At 43.1% G+C, this 18,683-nt stretch overlaps 1 pseudogene across 1 annotated transcript in view; it reads left to right on the forward strand.

Annotated features, from left to right (window-relative positions):
* Positions 1-18,683, forward strand: part of LOC146857295 (pancreatic secretory granule membrane major glycoprotein GP2-like) — a 233,415-nt pseudogene that overhangs the window by 61,028 nt on the left and 153,704 nt on the right. The window contains exons 2-3 of the transcript XR_014979886.1: positions 1,360-1,383; positions 18,047-18,124. The product of XR_014979886.1 is annotated as a pancreatic secretory granule membrane major glycoprotein GP2-like (transcript). The remainder of the gene's footprint in view (positions 1-1,359; positions 1,384-18,046; positions 18,125-18,683) is intronic.

Below are 18,683 nucleotides of genomic sequence, written 5' to 3' on the forward strand. Positions count from 1 at the left end.
GAATGTTGAATTTGCAGTTATATGCAGACAAATAAAGATTTGTAATACTAAGCTCCGTGTGTGGAGTAGTAATTGGCGGGTACCCAGTCTGGGGAAGACGCTACACCTCTGGCTGCTGATCCCCTTTAAATCTACTCTTGGCGTTGCACATACCTCGGTTCCCCCATCCTCTGTAATGAGCAGAAGTGGGATGCCTGATGTCCCATGTTAGTGTGGTGTGGGACATGAATAGATACTTCAAATACATTACAAGCCCTCATAAATTGAGAATCCTAGGTGGCTGATTCCCAATGGCATGGAACTGGTGGGTAGTTAACTCCTCGAATTACTGATACTGTGCAGTAACTCCCCACCATTACACTGCCACTCTGAGTTAATGCATGTGTCCCAGTGTTACTAGTTTGTACCTTTACTATTAGGAGAGGCCTGCCTCAAACCTGGTTGTGGCTCAAGAATAGCTGTTGGAAATGGGTGCACCAGGTACAGGGCAATGGTGCTGGAACACTTTACAGAGTGGGGGTGCTGCCATCAAAGTTATATCACTGAAGTCATGGGGATTGTGAAAAATCCAAGCGCTTCACAAAGAACAAGTATAGCAAATGAGCCGCACCCATTCAGCAGTGTGGTATGTAGCCAGTGTTGCATTTTGCAGTACACTCTTGCAAATATATTACTAAAGCAGTGTGTGTTAGCACACAATAATATACAAAAATCACACTTTCCAATGAAATGGTCACAAAATTCAGACTGACAAACAGTTTTACTGATAAAACTATGTAGAGCACAAAGTATAATGTGTGGAATTTGGGTTTGAGCAAATATCATATGTGTTGATTTGTTTAGATCCTATTAAAATATTTGTTTTCATCAAATTGTGTTGTGTGTTAGAAAAAACTGACGTCCTAAAGCTTTTCCCTCCACTCCAGTATTCCAGCAAGATTGTCGGATAGTTCACTTAACAAAAGAGGAAAGAGACGTAAATACCAATCTCCATGTTAAAAAAATATGCAACATTTTGTCAGAAGACATAGCCTGATATTTGCCTCTGTCTTTGAACTTAGCACAAATGTGACTAGATAAAAACAAACTTTAGAGGCATCTTTACTACACATATACCTTCTGAACTCCACTATGGTTATCTTGGGGGTGCTGCAGCACCACCAGCACCCCTACTTCCAGCGCCTATGGTATAGTGTCCCATGAGTGTATTTTTGAAAGAGACTGTTTTCCATTCGAACAAATAGTAGACTATTGATTTTCTTGAATACTATTCTGTTTACTGTACTTCCCTTTTTTACGTACTGTATCTAAATGTTAATTAGTGATGATAATTCTTGATTTTTTTCTCTTATTTTGCAGTGTGGCATACTGTGGATTGCCAAAGTAAGTTTGACCATTTTTCAACTGGTTTTCTGTGATTGAATCTTTGTGATTTCTATTTTAAACTGTTTCCTAATTTTTCAGTAGTTTCAGTGTTTGTAACTTGGTTATTTAATTGAAGGTTAGGGCAAGGTGCTAGTTTTATTTTAAGAGTTTTATTTATAAATAAATATAGTCCCAGACCAATGGTACAAAAGAACGATGAATCAAAAGAAGATCGGGATCAATAGATAGCATTTGTACAAAAATAGTTGATTGATACATTAAAAAGTCTTTTGACACAGAAACATTTGATATTAGAAAGTTAAGGAGTTAAAACGATCAGTTTCCCTTATCTTAGCAACTTAAATGTAGTTCTCCAGTAGACTTATTGGACCCCCAATAGAGTCTTTCTACGGTTACCATCTCCCTCGCCACTACCCTTCTTGTATATGCCTGATGTTCCCTTTTATCGCTACTATTCTTGGACGATATAATCTTCCCCCCAGATTTGGATAAATTTGTGAACCACCCACATCCTTAGAGAATAGAGTTTTTCCTTGTTTTTCTCTTGACTCATCTTTGCTACCCAATGTCCAAATCTGGGTGGTTCCGACATCCTCCAATTTTGTAAAATCAGAGATTTGGCTACAAGAGAAGCAATAACAAATAAACTGCTTTTTACAAATTGTTAAATTTGAATTGGGAATCCCAAATAGGAAAACCAGGGGTAAGGTGATAGTTGTATTTTTTAATTATTAATTAGTTTTACGTTCATTCTTATTCTGTGTGCTGCTTTAGTTTGTGTTGTTTAAAAGCGTTCCTGTTTTATGTAGGCTTTCTATTGATTGTATATAGATACTTGCTTGTCGTGTTTTGTTTTTACAATTTACATTTTGTGTCTTTTTATGTTATTTGAACTTAGTGTTAAAACATATTTGCATATATTTCATTTCTGAGGTTTTATTCAATAGTGTTTTTGCCATGTGCTCTTTTCTTTTTTATGCATTGTGAATCAAGTACCTTTTAATGTCTTTTTGCTCTACATTCGAGAAGTCCAATTGATGTTTGCGAAAAATGTAAGTATTTCAGTCCAATATATAGTTTTTTTGTGTGTTTTTAGGGGGGGTTTTGTTTTTTGTTTCCTATATAGGAGTTTTTCAGATAACAGTTATTGCTTCCCTGGGGATGTCTGCTTTGGCAGTACAGCAGCCGGTCATGGAAGCCAATTCAAAACTAGAAGCAGAGCAGGATTCAGAAACTGATATTGCATCTGAATTTGATACCACAGTGGCTGTCAGGATCTGTTAGTTTCTTCTTCAAGTGATGATGGTGAAGCAATAGGTGCGTAGCTACCAATGGTACAGCAGGTGCAGAGGCACTGGGGCCCAGAGTCGTGTGGGCCCGTAGAAGCCTGATAACTGCTGTATTTTACTAGCACAACAGTGGTAAAGAGGGCCATTTTCCTGCTTAAGCCACGGCCCGTGGCATCATTGCTATGCTACTATGAAGCGCTTCATTGGATCAAAGTCAGTGGAAATGTTGAGCTGGTCGCTCCAGAAGGAGACCAGCATGATCTTCCACTATTCACTGTAGTTGACATGTGGAAACTATTACACCCTAACTGCTCTTTTCATGCCGTTTATGAAGAATGGGTTTCTCAGTGAAATGATGGTTCAAACCAATACCAATATTGAAGCACAGTGACAGGATGCTGCCCCATTCAAGAGTTCAATGATGGGCTCCAACCACTGTCTAAGAGTTGAAGAAATCTTTGTCTCTTGCCCTCCTGATAGTTATTGTGTACAAGCCTTCTGTACCCTCCTACTAGTCTTAAGACCCACTGTGGTTTTCAGTGTTTTCTTCTGTGATGAGTAGAGACCATTTTTGGCTTCTGCATCACTTGCTGCTTTTCAGTGACAATGCACAGGCCCTTTTCAGGGATAATCCAGATAGTGATCGTCTGTGCACAGTTCATTAAGTTCTGTGCCACTTTGCAGTCTGTTTTCCCAAAAACTATACATCAGGATGGAACATTGCTGCATCTGATTCATTGGTGTTGTACAGCAGACAACTGTTGTTTAGGCAGTACATCTGAAGCAAGAGAGTTTGGCATAGTATAAAGTTGTAGGCACTTTGTGCTAGCTCTGCTGGTTACACCTCCAGCTTTCAATTCTACATTTGGAAGGACTCTAGCACTTCATGCTGTGGTTGCCCTGTGTTCTTAGGTATCAATTAGAAAATTGTTTGGGATCTTGATTGTCCTCTTTTCAACAAGGGGGACCATGTGTACCTAGATAATTTATATTCAGCAATTCTACATTTCAAGGAGTTGTTCGATATGGGCACTCCTGCACGGGCATGTGGCACAGTTATGGTCACCAGGAAAGGGTTTCCCAATGACCTGGCAGTTATGAAAATTTAATATGGAAGTATGTTGCTTTATGTTGCGAAGAACTGATCACCATGCTTTTTCCAACCTCCATACCTGATGAGAAATCTCCTCTGTACGTTTATGCTTGGATGATTGAAGTACCAGAACCAAATTGCGTTTTGGGATACAACAAATACATGGATAGGGTCAGGGCCGTCTTAAGGGCAGTGCGACCGGTGGGGTCGCACTGGGTGCTCTCCTGTGGCAGGGGCACTGGCCTCATAGGGGGGCACTGTGTTTAGCAATAACTTGTAATTGGAGAGATGGGGGCACTTATGCCTGGTGATAGTTAGGGGATTTAAGGAGGTGGTCATGAGATGTGGGGGCGTCAAAAATAAATATTGCACTGGGTGCTACCAGTGCTACAGCCGGCCCTGGATAGGGTTGACAAGAGCAGCCAGATGCTTCATCCGTACAAAGTTGCAAGTAACGTCTACATTTGATATAGGAAGCGGGCAGTACTCATGATGCAATGGCTGCATACAATTCTTATGTTGTGTATGACAAATCAGCTCTTGGGCTAAAGATGAATTTTCTTGTCTTTGCAAAGTCAGTGATATTTAATTTCATTTTGGTTGGAGCAGGAGTTGAAACTTTGAACTAGACTGTTCGGTGGGTGACACTTTGCCAGTCTTCCTCCAGCAGAGAAGAGGCAACAACCTTATCAAAATTGACAACATTTGTAACAGAAATGTACCGAAGAGAAAGATCATATACTACTGTATCCAGAAACCCTCAAATCCAGCTCTTTGACACCCACTGAGAAAACTTTGGAGATTTCTTCAAAAAGAAAAGTATGTGGTAGAACTCACAGTTCTTATTATGTGCTTTTTGTAGCAGTTTCAAATCATACATAGTGCCTTTTTAGGTAAGCATCTTGTTTTGTATGAGTGATAGTTTTTTCCCATTCCTGTATTGTAAAGCATACCCACACATGCAGGATATTATTGTCATTGGGAGTAGAGCAGAAATTCAGAATGATAGGACATGTGTCATTGGCTGGAAGTTCATGTTTTCTGTCACATAAATGAGAGAGAATGTAGGGTTTTTCAGCTATACTTTATATGTATGTATACCTTTTGGTATTGTTTTACTCTCTTATACTGAAGGCACTTTGGTGCTACAGCAAATGCCTTCTAAGTGGAGAGAACGAGTTTCTATATTTATTTCATTGGTGAAATCCAGGTCTATAAGTCATTCCTACAATTCAATAACTGACTTTCTCACCTGATGGCCAGTAAAAGTTGGGTCCAATGAGCGGAGGCTGCCGTGGAAATCTTACATCTTAACTTTGGGAGCTTGAAAAAGACAATAATCTGATGACCTGAGAAAGCAGGCAGAATGGTGGAGCCGAAAACAATTTGAAAGAGGTGTCAATTTGATAATCACTCAGCATTCTGGGTAGAAATATAGTACGATCGATGTAAGCCACACCACCATGGATTTTTCTGGATTTCTCAATCAATCAATCAGGGGTTTCTAAAGCGTAACTTCTCACCCGTGAGGGTCTCATGGTGCTGTGGGGGTGAGGTTTGGGCGGGGAGCTGCTGGTCCTTCTGGGTGCGAAGGATCATTCGAAGAGCCAGGTCTTTACGTCCTTCAACGTGAATTGCCTGAAGTGGAGAGGCAGGGTGTTCGAGGTCTTGGCGGCATGGTAGGAGGAGTAAATTCCTCCAGTTCTGGTATTGTGGATCCTGGGGACAGAGGCTAGGGCACGATGGGTGGAATGGAGTTGTCTGGCGGGTACGTGGAAAGCGAGGCGATGGTTCAGGTATGCTGGTTCTATGTTGTGGCAAGCTTTTTAGGCATGTGTGAGGAACTTTTTTTTTATAAATCATTTTTATTGGCATTTTCTCTAAGTACATCACATCAGTATCGGTGACATGCATGTGTGGGGAACTTGAAGATGATTCTCTTGTTGACTGGGAGCCAGTGGAGTTGTCGGAGGTGTTGTATGATGTGGCTGTGGCAGGGGATGTCGAAGACCAGTTTAGCCGCGGCGTTTTGAACGATCTGTAGTTTCTTGAGCTGTTTCTGGGTGACACTGGCATAGAGTGCCTTGGTGTAGTCGGGTCTGCTGGTGATGAGTGTGTGGGTGACAGTCTTTCTAGATTTTGTGGGGATCCATCTGAATGTCTTTCGAAGCAGGCTGAGGAAACCGTGTTGATTTGGTGGTTCATTGAGAGCGATGAGTCCAGTATGATGCCAAGGTTGCATGCATAGTCTGTAGGGGTAAAAGGGGGTCCCAGGGCGGCTGGCCACCAGGAGTCATCCCAGGATGAAGGGGTGGGATCCAGGATGAGTACTTCGGTCTTGTCCAAGTTGAGCTTGAGTCAGCTGTCTTTCATCCAGGTGGCAACGGCTTTCATTACACTGTAGAAGTTGGTTCTGGCGGCTGTGGGTTCATTGGTGAAGGAGAGGATCAGCTGGCTGTCATCGGCATAGGAGACGATGTTGAGCCTGTGACTTCTGACGATTTCTGCGAGGGGGGCAATGTAGACATTGAAGAGGGTGGGGTTCAGGGAGGAACCCTGGGGCATGCCGCAGCTGATCTCTGTAGATTCTGAAAGGAACTGGAGTAGTCTAACTCACTGTGTCCGGCCGGTGAGGAAGGAGTGGATTGAGTCCAGTGCCTTGCACGGATGCTGGCATCGTGGAGTCTCGTGATTGAGGTGCGGTGGGAGAAGGTGCCCAAAGCGGATGAGAGGTCCAGTAGGATGAGGGCTGCAGTTTCGCCCTGGTCAAGGAGGGAGCAGATATCGTTGTGGCGGCAAGTAGTGCTGTCCAGGATATAGTTTACTTCGATGAACTCAGAGAGTTGGGCGTTGATGGCCTTCTCGATGACCTTGGCTGAAGAGGACGAGGGAGATGATTCTCAAGTTCTTGAGGTCTGTTGAATCTGAGGACGGCTTCTTCAGCCACTGTATTCAAGCTAGCCTGGTTGATGAGGGGTAATTTCCCAAAACCAGTCCCAGGATACTTTTTTCCAGTCCCGGGTGGACCTGGCTCGGCAGTTTGGGCTGGACTATTCCCATGAGATACAGGATTAAGACTGATTTGCATATGGCTGAGTCTTTACTGGGGTGGTATGGTGGGGAAAGAACGATGGATTTAACCCAAATCCTTGTGACTGGGGGTGAATGTTTGCATTGTTCAGCATTCCCTCCATCATTTGTTCCTTTTGCTTTTGTCACCCAAATTGGAAGGATATGCCCGGACGTGGGTCCCTTGCTTACTGTGTAACTGGATTCAAGCTAGCCTGGCTAATGAGGGGTGATGTCCCGAAACCGGTCCCAGTATGCTCGTTTATGGTCCAGGAAGGACCTGGCTTGGCAGCTCGGACTGGACTGTTCCCATGAGAAACAGGCTCAAGACTGACTTGCATATGGCTGGGTCCAAACTCGAGTGGCGAAAAACGATGGATTAATTCCAGATCCTTGTGACTGGGGGTTAATGTTTGCATTGTTCAGCATTCTGCCCATCGTTTGTTCCTTTTGCTTTGGTCTCTGTCTGACAGGCTGAGACTCTCTAAGTTTTCCCTTGAGCTCCTAAGGGCCTTAGAAGTATACACCAGTGATTGTTTGGACTGTATGCCTATTATTACGATGGCGGGCGGACCGCCGCCGATTGGCCCTCGGTAGCAGTCCACCCACCATGTAGGGCATCGGACCAAAGAGGTCGAGGGTAGAACCGCTGCCTCCGACCTGATCAAAGATCCCGTTAGGACAGCGGTCTGATTCCTAATCCCTTCAATGGAGGCGGTGCCTGCGCAGGCACCACCGTAGGGATTAGGATATCCCTTTCCGACTGCCTGTTCATGGTCGTCCTACCACCATGAACAGGCAGATGGAAAGGGACTTTGGGGACCCCAGCACGTCCCCCATAGGCCAATTCTTAGTGGCCTGGTGGGCGCACATATAGTGCCCCCCCACACATCCATGCACTGTGTGCCAGCCACCACATCATGCCTGGCACAAGGTTCATGGGTGTGCACAAAATGCATTTTTCAAGAGCGGTTTGTGCTGCGGCCCTTTTCCTGGGCCGCAGCACAAGCGACACTAGAAAAATGCATTTTACGTGTCCTAATAGGATTGGCAGGACTGGCGACATTTTGTCGGGAGGTCACCTGCCTGCAGTGATGGCGGTCCGATGCTCGTCGGACCACCATTGTAATGAGGCCCTAAGAAAAAGTGCCTTTTTGGATTAGGATTTAGAGATTTTTAAAAAACTTTTCTACATCTAGTCTCCAGCAAGACCAATCTATTGATCTATACAACCCACACCCCATCCCGGGTTGGCCTCAGATCTCTCCTTGGTCCCATTCTACCACAAACATTGACTACCTTTGGTACATTGAACTTTGTGGATCTATATCGACATAAATCTTTAAAAATTCATATCTCAGTTTCCTCTTATTGGATATTTGTAGTTTTGGTATCACTTGCTTCATTTAAGTTTACTCTATTTTTCTAAATTGGGAGGAATTTTTATCATGTTGTGCTTTCAATTTTTGAACTGTTTTTGGTACTTCTAAATCCTTTACACATTTTCTTTAAGCTAAGCATGCCTTTTCTGTGCTGTAGCTGCCAGGGTTGAGCTCAGCTTAAAATGAAACTTTTAACTGGATCTTACAAGATAGCAACTTTATCACTTGTGATGGACACCAATACACCTCAACTGATAAACCACTTTCTCAAAAGAATGCTCTTGCATTTCTCACAAAACAGGCAATGATAATAGACAAGGCCTTTTAACATTCTGTGTTGATTGTCAGAAGAACTAGAGACAGGGAGCTGTTTAACTCATCTCCCGAGCAGACAGTAATTGTGTACAGAGCAGGCCAGGCCTTTTATCATACTTCTGAGAGGGGCAGCGACCTCATCTAACTATGTCTAGGGGCTGATTTTTTTCAGCTCCTGTGATTACCTATATGTATTTATTTCCCACCACATGTGAGTCTCGACCAGTGGTATAGTTAATTGCACCCCCCTCCCCTCCAAGAGCTTAAGAGGGACCTGACCTTGGGCATGATGGGCTGGTGAACTGGGCCCTACTAAAACATTAATTCATGTTTTATGGGTTTCTTCTGTCTGCAGATCTGGAGACAGATTGATCATAAATAATAATGTTAAGAAATGCCATTGCGGGTGGTGTGGGAAGTGGGCACATATGCACAGCAAAGGAAACAGAAAAAGAGAAATGATGGTATTATGAAAATAGGGAAAACACAGAGATAGGTCAAACAGAAAATGTAAGTATGAGAATTAAAGGTAAGAAAAAAGTAAGAATGTTTGACAAAAGATAAGTGGATAGAAAGGGGAAAGAAAATGGGAGGTGAAGGGAAGTGTGAAAGCAAGGATGAAAACATGAGCAGAAATAAGGATGGCAAGGTAAATTGTAGGACAGAAGGGTGAAAAGAAAGGTGAAAGAATGATGATGGAAATTTGAAAAGATGGATGGAAGAGTGAGAGGAAAGATCGCTGAAAGGATGAATAGATGGACGAACGTATGAAGAATGGACAGATAGGGAAAAGTGAAAGGTTGGATAGTTGGATACAAGGATATATTGATGGGTGGAAGGGTGAAAGGATAGTTGTATATATCAAAGAGTGCAAAGCGGATAGATGGATGGATGGATATGTTTAGGGATGGAGAAATGAATGGGTGTTCAGATCAAAGAGTGAATGGATGGATGGATGGATAGATGTGTGGAAGGATAGTGAATGGGTGCAGTGAACTCTCCTAAGGAGAGTCAGGGTTGCTCTCTTTGAACCAGATGTACAAACATAAGGAATACCCATTTCCTAGTTGTGATTCTCTCGGAATTGCAATTAAGAAATCAGTATTCCTTATTCATTTAGGGATTCCTTGTGAGTCGCACATCGACCTTCCTCATGAGTAATAATGAGGTAGGTCATACTTTGCGACCCATTAGTAATCAAAGCCATCACAGAGATGAGGTCATCAGTAGGCCTGGACGAAGTGAGTGTAATTCTGCTATGCGGAACTCCATGAAGTGACCCAAAAACTCTGCCCCGCTACGCAGAGTTCCCCTAGAGGCGGAGTGCATTGGGTCATGTCGTTAACGCAGATTTTTAGTGCTGAGTGTTTGGTGTGCGCAGGAAAATCAGCTTGAACTGCACCATGCGCAGCACAAGAGGGTGCTGCTTCTTTCTGCCGCTCGAGTAGATGTTCTACTCGAGCGGCAGCTTCCTCAATGCGAATGGAAGGTTTCTCGATATGAGTCGCAGCGGCCATCCGCGACCGCCCACGTTGAGAAATCTCGCCGGTATGTGGTCTGGAGTAAGATTTTCCATGTTCGCCAAATTAACATTGGCAAGTGCGAGTGAGGAAAAAAACTCTGCTTTGCTACGCGAAGCAGAGTTTTTTGGAACTCCGGATGCTACGTGGAGCGCGGAGTGGGAAAAACTCTGCAAACTCCACTCGTGGAGTGGAATTTGACGCAGGATTAGTCAGCAGACCACAATATCTGTGATTGCTTTTTAATAAAGCAATCTTTTTTTTTAATGCAGCCCATTTTACTTTATGAAAAACGGGATGCATTTAAAAAGAATAAAATGAAACCTTAAAGTTTCATTTTTTAAGAGCAGGCAGTGGTACCAGGGACCACTGCCAGCTCTTAAATTTGTATTCATTTATTTATTTATTTTTATTTACATTCTGAAAGGGTAAGGGGTAACTTGGGAACCCCTTCCTCTGTGCAAATGGGTTACCACCAGTCTTAAACTGGTGGTAACGTTTACTGTTTTGCTACTGGAATTCAGTTGCAAAACAATAAGTACATCCCGTATCAATTTGGTATTTGGAAAGGATGCCCTAATCACGCCCTGTCCAAACAGCAAAATGTGATTCTGTAACAAGTTACTGAATCGCATTTTGTACATTTGAAAAATAGCCCTGTGCACTGTGTTAAGTAAATAAAGGCTATGCATGTTTCATAAATGTTAGTAGTCCTTAGGGAGTGTGGTGTTTTAATGAAAAGCAGGGCACCCACCTTTGGTCAGTGCATTTCAACCATTTGCTCCACGTAGCTAAAAGCCTTTTTTCATTGTCATCCTTTCTTGAATTAATTCATTCACCCACTCCTAACAGTCCCACTAATCATTCATTGAGTCATGTAGCCCTGTCTCAAATCTCCATCCATCCATTTAATAATTAGACATGGGTTGCTAATGGAAAATGTGCTCTAGAACGCATCATATTTGCACTTTCTTTCAAACATTTGTTGGAGGGAACCCTCCCCACCACCCCCAAACTGCCCTTGCAGTGGTCAGGCTCACTCGTTGTGCTTGCTCAGTACATAAAGAATGGGGGCTGGTCTGACAAAATTTGCCAGGGTTGCTTTCAGTTCCCAATCCAGTCCCGGATCTGTTATTCTGTTCCCCTTCCCATCATGGAAGGGGAATTGTCCGACCATTTACAGAAAGGAAAGGGGTCAGAAGGGTGTTTTGAATTCCTACAACAGTATGTGTGCCGGTGTTGTCAAATGCCCAAGGCACACTACATCTTGGAACATCTAGATATCACCACTTTGGTGGGGTTTACTACAGCATATTTCTCCATACTTCTGGCTGAGAAATCTGCACTAGCAGATGCACTTATACCCACAAGGAATCCCTATGTAAATTCCTGGCAGACATAAAAAGGTATTTTGAAAATAAACTTACATTTATCACCAAAAATGCCTCAGCGAATAAGCCCCAAAACGTTCCGAAAGTCTTGACTTTTTCCCCATATCATTCTTACATTTGTTTCATAGAAGTTTGGAAAACATTTGCATTTCCCATACTTTCGAAAGGTGGCAAATTTTAAACTTCTTCAACCCCTTTGCACCTAAAAAATGCTCAAGAGACTCCTTTTTTTGGGTGCAGAAGAGAGGGTGGGGCAGTCTTCCTTCTCTAGTACTTCCACAACCCTTTCAAAAAGATCTAGCCACATTTGCAATTCCAAGGGTGAATCGTGCAGCTCCAGTATGAATGATGGTTGTCCTTGAATACTCAATGTTCTGCAAAGAATTAACAAATACCACATTCTGAAAATAGCAATAAGCACAAGACTAGAATACACCAGCAATAATATAAAAAAACAATATAAAGAACCTAAAGATAATCACTCAATGTGGTCTAACTCCATGAGATTCGCAGCACAACACAAGTTTGTAAATCTGTACAAAGCCAGGAAAAAAGAAGCACATTTCTGTTTCTAGACCATTGCAAGATTCCAGAAAAGCAGAGCCAACGTCAGTGAACCACAACTTGCAAATTCTCTTTTTTTTCTTCCTCCAACCCCCTCCCACACACACACACAAACACAACACTCAAGCTGCGGCCTTTGACATAGTCGACCATGATCTTTTGTCTCACCGTGTCTGGGCCGCAGGACTTCTCAGACCTCAGCAATCAATTGAATTGTTTCTTTTCTCAAGGACAGATCTCAATCAGTTAGACTTTTCCCCTTCAATTGTCCTGAAGTCCCATTGAATTGTGGAGAACCACAAGGCTGCTCTCTTTCCCCTCTTCTTTTAAATTTATATATCCCCCCCCCGGCTCACTCTCTCAAAAGGATGAAAATTAAAACTTTTAACTATGCTGATAGCATGCAACTCCTCTTCACGATTGATTGCACTCCTAATCATAAATTACATTTTCAAGACACCATGCTGTTCTTTCAGGATTGAATAAACAGCAACAATCTGAAACTAAACTCTGAAAAAACAGACATAGTAGTGTCACCAAAAATAAGCTTGACCTCCGGAGTCCTTCCTTCTGGCTCAATGAGGTGGGCTACCCCCTCTCCAAAGAAGTCACTGAAAAGTCTTGGTTTCATTGCTGAAACCGTAACTCGGCTCAGAGATATCTTCCTCCTTTTTCCAACTTCACAGAATTAAGAAGATCAAGAAATTCTTTACTGCCTTGGTTCAAGTTATAATAGTTTTGGTCATGTCAAGAATGGACTATGCCAATTCTTTTTACTTGGGTCTTCTTAAACACCTAATGCAGAGGCTTCATTTGATCCAAAACCAGGCTGGTTGACTGATTTATCAACTTCCCTGACATTACCATATTTCTAAAGTGACAAAAGTCCATTACTGGCTCCCAGTTGCACAGAGATCTGCATTTAAAACATGTTGCACTATCTTCAAAGCTTTGCACATGAAAAATGCAGCTTTTATTAAATCCCTGATTCACAAATATTCCCCCACTAGATATCTTGGATCCAACCATTTGCACTAGTTAGTGATTCCCCAATTTAGGAGGAACAGAACAGGTGGCGTCAGGTTCTCAGTCACTGCTCATCGTGTCTGGAACTCCCTACCTTTGGAACTCAGGACCACCTTAAATTATGGGAAGTTCTGACAGATGCTGAAGACTTGGCTCTTTAAGCAAGCCTATTGATACATATCCTGAGCTGTGTTGGGACAGTTACCTAGTGCCAAGAGACTTTGTGGTGTATGTGCGCTCTTCAAGCTATAGTAACATAACAACACACACTTGCTGTTGAGGTACAAGACCAGAATCTCTTAATGATTTTTATGCACACAAGTTCTAGGAGTGTTAACATTTGATTAAAAAAAAGATCCACTTGCGAACCAAACAAAAATTAAATTCAGTGTATCTTATAAAAGAAAACAGTAGCCTTAAGTTTCAGCTGGGATTTATCGTGCACAAACTGCTACAGATGGTGCCAGTTCTCTGCTGATCCTGTTCTTCTGCCCATACTAATGTGGTAGCCCACAAAGGAATGACCTGGCACAAAACATCACACATCAGCATCAGCATGAGTGTGCGTTGCCAAAGAGGAAATGTGTTGGAAACAGTTAGGGAAATCCATGACTCAACCTGGCCCCTGCCCTTCTCAGAAAAGTATTTCAGTGCATCAGTGGACAACTCCAGGGCACAGCTAGAAGGCCAGAATTCCAACAGGTTAGACTTCCCGTCCAGCCACCCCACTTACACAACAAGGTCTCTCAAGGAGGCTGAAACCATCAAATAATCTGCCACTGGAGTTTTTGTCTCACCTCTTTGTTGTGATTTCCTCCCTCTTACCCTACCTAAATACGGTTTTCTATTTTTTACCTGCACAATCATGGATGTGGACAGGACAAGGAATGGGTCACCTGGAGCAGCCTGAGCTTTTAATCCCATTGCCCTTAACACACACCCCCCACCCACCATCCAGTTTTCTATCATTAAACACTTTCCTTCCAGCCTTGGAATTCAGCTCTTTGAGGCAGGATAGAAGACAAGAGACCAGCCCCCATTTCAGGGTGAGCCATTAATACAGTGCAAGGCCATTTGTGGCCCTTGTTTAGGGTTTAGGGTACTGGAGAGGAAATAATTACGCCATGGCTGTTATATGTGCAGAAGGCAACTATATTTGAGAGCATGTTTGGCTCATGTTTACATCCTTCAGCTATGGAGCACAATCTATGATGTCCTAACAAAAAATTCCTATCCAATCTGCCCAGTGTTTAATTTGAGCCAGTGGTGGCAGGTGGGGCCCACCGGTACTTCTTTTTGGTGACAGACACTTATTTTCCCTCAAAAGACTTTGACTCAGAGCAACAGAAAGAGAAACATAAAAGAGGAAAGGAATGGCGAAGAGAAAGACAGAAAAGCCGTGACAAAGGGATAAAGGAGGGATGAAACAGAACCAGCAAGAGACAAGGGGGTAGGGAGTGTTTGGTGTTGATTTAAGAGGCATTATTTGGAATCAACACTTTGCTGCCTTGATGTTTGGTACACCTTCACATTCAGTAGTGCTGCTCGTGAGCTTCTTTGCAAAACTTTGGGCCCCGGCATTTATTCTTTTATAAATTAAGCACTGCTTTTGCCTACTCTCTAAACACATTCTCACACCTACTTTTCACACACCATAACCTTATTAACAGCCTATTTTTTAGCCAATGTTGTCTTACTGCCCTCTTATAATTCCATTCCCACCACCAGACACCATACATTGCTTGTCTAGGCTGCCTGTCTATTGGCTCACCATTCATTTTCTTTCTTCCCCTACTTCTCCTGCTCTTTCCTTAACTTCTACCCAAATCTTTGTTCTTTGAGCAATCACACTTCCACCAGAATGCCCCTCCCTTTGATGTTCTTTCTGCCCCCACACCTTCTTCTGAGGTGTTTCTTTTGCCCCACTCTTCTTCAGCCTTGTGACCTTGTCACTGCTGGAGCACCTTCATCACATTTTTTAGTACAACCTATTACCCAGTAGGGACAAGTGAACCCCATCATGCCTTCATTGAACCAGGCCTCCAAACGTAATATCCACATTATTAATTACTCCAACCCCACTAAGGACCTGATTCTGATGTGGTTAGGAAGGCCTCCTAACGGCATTTGCTCTGTCCTAATCAGATCGGGAACGTGTCTTTCCAACTGACTCGGAAAGGTTTCCAACCAACCGAGTACGATGCGATTTAGGCATTAGGAATATGGCAATCCAAACCAGAAGGCATGTGGAACGACCGAGCCGTACGGAGCAGAATCCGTCTCCATGGGCCGCGTTTCTGAACGACAGAGTACGATTTGGGATTTGGATAGCCTTTCCAAATTGTGCCATCTGTCTTGAATCGGCAGTCAAAATCAGACTTTGGGGACCCGTAGTGGGCCCCCCTGCACCCAGAGCCTTCCCAATCGGGCCCTTGGGGGTACCCATGGGTCCCCCCTTACCAGCCATGCACAGTGTGGCAGGCACCAGGGGATGCCCGCCACAGGGTGCCCGATTTTCCCCAGCCACCACTTTCTTCAACGGGAGCCTATACATTTGGTTGGAACAAAGGCTCTGATTGAAGTCAATGTGAGTCCAACCAAATCGTATCTGGAAGCATCCAGATGCATCGTACTCGGTCAGTTGAACTCTCCCGATTCGATTCTGTCGGAAACCATTACCAAACCCATTCGGTAGGGAAGCTTTCCAAACCGCATCAGAATCGGCCCTAAGTTGGAGTATCCAAGTAGCTCCTGTTTACCTCTCATCTGTGCTCTGTTTATTCCTGCAGGCTTTCTTGCCACCTCTAAATTCTCCAGGGAAGAAACTGCATCCAGAACAGCATAACCCTGTCTCATCTGTATGGTACCATGTTTAAATCTCAGTTTGCCATCTTGTCAACACCAGCCAAGTGGACTGTACCATGCCATTTTCCCCAAGGTGTAGTAACAGTTTGCCTACTCTTGACCACTTTTTCTTCAAATCCCATAACGTGGGAATTAGTTTGCCCACCTCGTACCACCAAACCAGTGCTTCACAAACATTTTAGAGCTACGACCCACTTTTTACTAAGACAGAGTTTTGCAACCTACCTTGCTTAATAAGGCTTGAGGCCGGCAGCTTTTTAATGTACAAATCATGTGGTAGTGCATTGTTATTTAAAAGCAGCACATTTTCCATTGAAATGGTCACTAAATTTGCACAGACATACAGTTTTATAAATAAAACCATATTGCACACAAATGATTATGTGTGGGAAAAGGTTTTCAGTGAATATTTATTATTGGTGCATTATCAAGTAAAGTATTTTGATTTGTTCTGATTTCTACTAACACTTTGTTTCCATCACACTTCAGAATTATAAAATAATGTGCTTCATTTTGCTTTGCTACCTGCTAAATGTCTACAGTTAATTTACAGGTATTTATGTTTCTTGCGTGTTAGGAACAAATTACAACCTCCAGCTTTCCTTTTACCTTCATGTTGTCCAATAGCATTGTCACATAATTCACATTTTTCTTTCCCTGACTGCAAAGTGAGAGGAGTTTCTAAATACCAGTCTCTGGGTTTAAAAAATAAGCAGCAGAAGGCATAGCCGGACATTTGACCTCTCTTTGAAGCGCAGCAAATGTGTCACCATAGATACAGAATTTAAAGGCATCTTTATTTATTGCCTAGTCTTTGTTGCGCACCAAAAATTGACCAACAGTTTGGGAAGCATTGCCCTAGACCATAGCATCTCACCACCACCACACCAAAATCCACCCCTAACGGTTGTCCATATCAATGCCACCCTGTATGTTCTCCTCTGCATTTGATGATGGAATGACCACAGTTTCAATTCTCTTTCTTCCTACCGCTCCAGCTGGCTGCCAAGCCTATGGAACAGAAATCCGCTTTACAGCTTAATCTCCAAATCTGGTCGAATAATATGATATCCACACATGCATCCAACCTTCCAAATATCCTCATACTTTTTAATCTAAAATCACTAACTAAACCCTAGCTTAAAAACTAAACCCTAGCTTAAAAACTTAAAAAATGGAGTGTCTGTTCCAATCCTAAAGGAATGGGCACCTTAACTGCTCTCATCCCACTCATCCCTCCCCCTTCCACTGCTTGTAATTCTTCTGTCTTCTAACTCTACGTATAACCAAACTACCCTCTGCCCATCCTCTGATCTGCACAAAATACGTCATCAGCTGCACTAGCTAACATTTGTTTCACAGAGCCCCTCTACCCTGAACTCCTGTAGGGTGTTTTCCCGATGATAGGCGCTCTTGTGACCACCCGTCGTGAGGGGGATGAACACATGGCAACACAAGTTGCAAATTAACTGATTTCTTTGCATATTATTGTTTGAATCACAGTACATACGTTTTCATTCATTACTATATATGTGACCAGATACTGATATTCATTCAGTTTTATTGTTACTGGTTGCAATATACTTTTGTATAGAACAATTGATTGAATTGTCTGCGTTTTGTTCATAAAACTGTGGAGTGTTAATTCTATATTTCACACTGTGCCTCCAGTATACTGGTGAACACTCACCAGCAGGGTTACTTACACTCACATGCCAACACAGCCGATGGAACCCACAAAGACACTGTTCTTCTGGACCTACCTGCTCTCCGGGGTGTCGAGGGAGGGGCCGCGACCTCTTTTGGCAGCCAGCCTGCCACACCTTACCTTGCGTGATGACACAACACGCAGCAACCTGACTGCAGCATCAGAGTCCCATGTCCTTCTTTGTTCTCTTCTCAAATCACCCTGCGCAGACGATTTCCTTCCTCTCTGTTCAGGGGTCTCGATAGCAGCTCGTCATTCAAAAGAGGTGCCCTTCCATTCACACTTTCATGAGTAAGTGGATCCATCCAGAAAGCTGAAAAGAGGCCCTGATACCGCATATTCCTGCCTATAGACCATCCCCTACGTCACTATTTATGAGATGTTGAGAATCTCTGTTCTAAGATTCTGATGCACCTTGCTTTATTGTCTCCTCTGCAGGTATAAAAGCGTGTGCAAATGACGAGGTTGAATCTGATATGGAATGTCAGTGTAATGACACTTTCTACGGCGGTGCAAGTAAGTATGTAACTTATAACTTCAGTTTATTCACACGTCTCTTCTTTGTGTTCCGTGCTCTGTACGAACCCGTCGCAAACCCAAAGAGCTTTCTCTTGGTTTATCTGTTCATGTTTCTCAACCTAGAAGCTCTCACATCTGCTTGGGTCATTTCCTGTTGGAGTGCTCTCTCTTCCCTACTTTGTATTCACCCCCTCTCACACAGGGATGGGCCATACATCCCCATGGGTCTCCTCTTAAATGAAAGGTCATTCTTTCCTCTATTGTTTCAAGCCCTCTCACACTTGGATGGTTCATCTCTTGTAGTTGCAGTTTTTTCTTCACCTCTCTCATTTCTGCTTGGGTCAGCTCCTGTATTAGAGGTCTCTCCTAAATCCTGTGTGCTGATCTTCTCCAAGCTGTATGTGCCGTCTCTTGACTCAGAGGGGACTTTGTTCTTTCCGTTCCAGTTCTTCTCACGCATGCTATGTTCATCTCTTCAATTAGTGGTATCTTTCCCCTGCTCTGCTCCAATCCAATCCCATACCTGCATGGGTCGTCTTATGGCTCAGATGTCTCT

Source organism: Triturus cristatus, chromosome 3_2 (genome assembly GCF_964204655.1).
Source record: "Triturus cristatus chromosome 3_2, aTriCri1.1, whole genome shotgun sequence".
Lineage (NCBI taxonomy): Eukaryota > Metazoa > Chordata > Amphibia > Caudata > Salamandridae > Triturus > Triturus cristatus.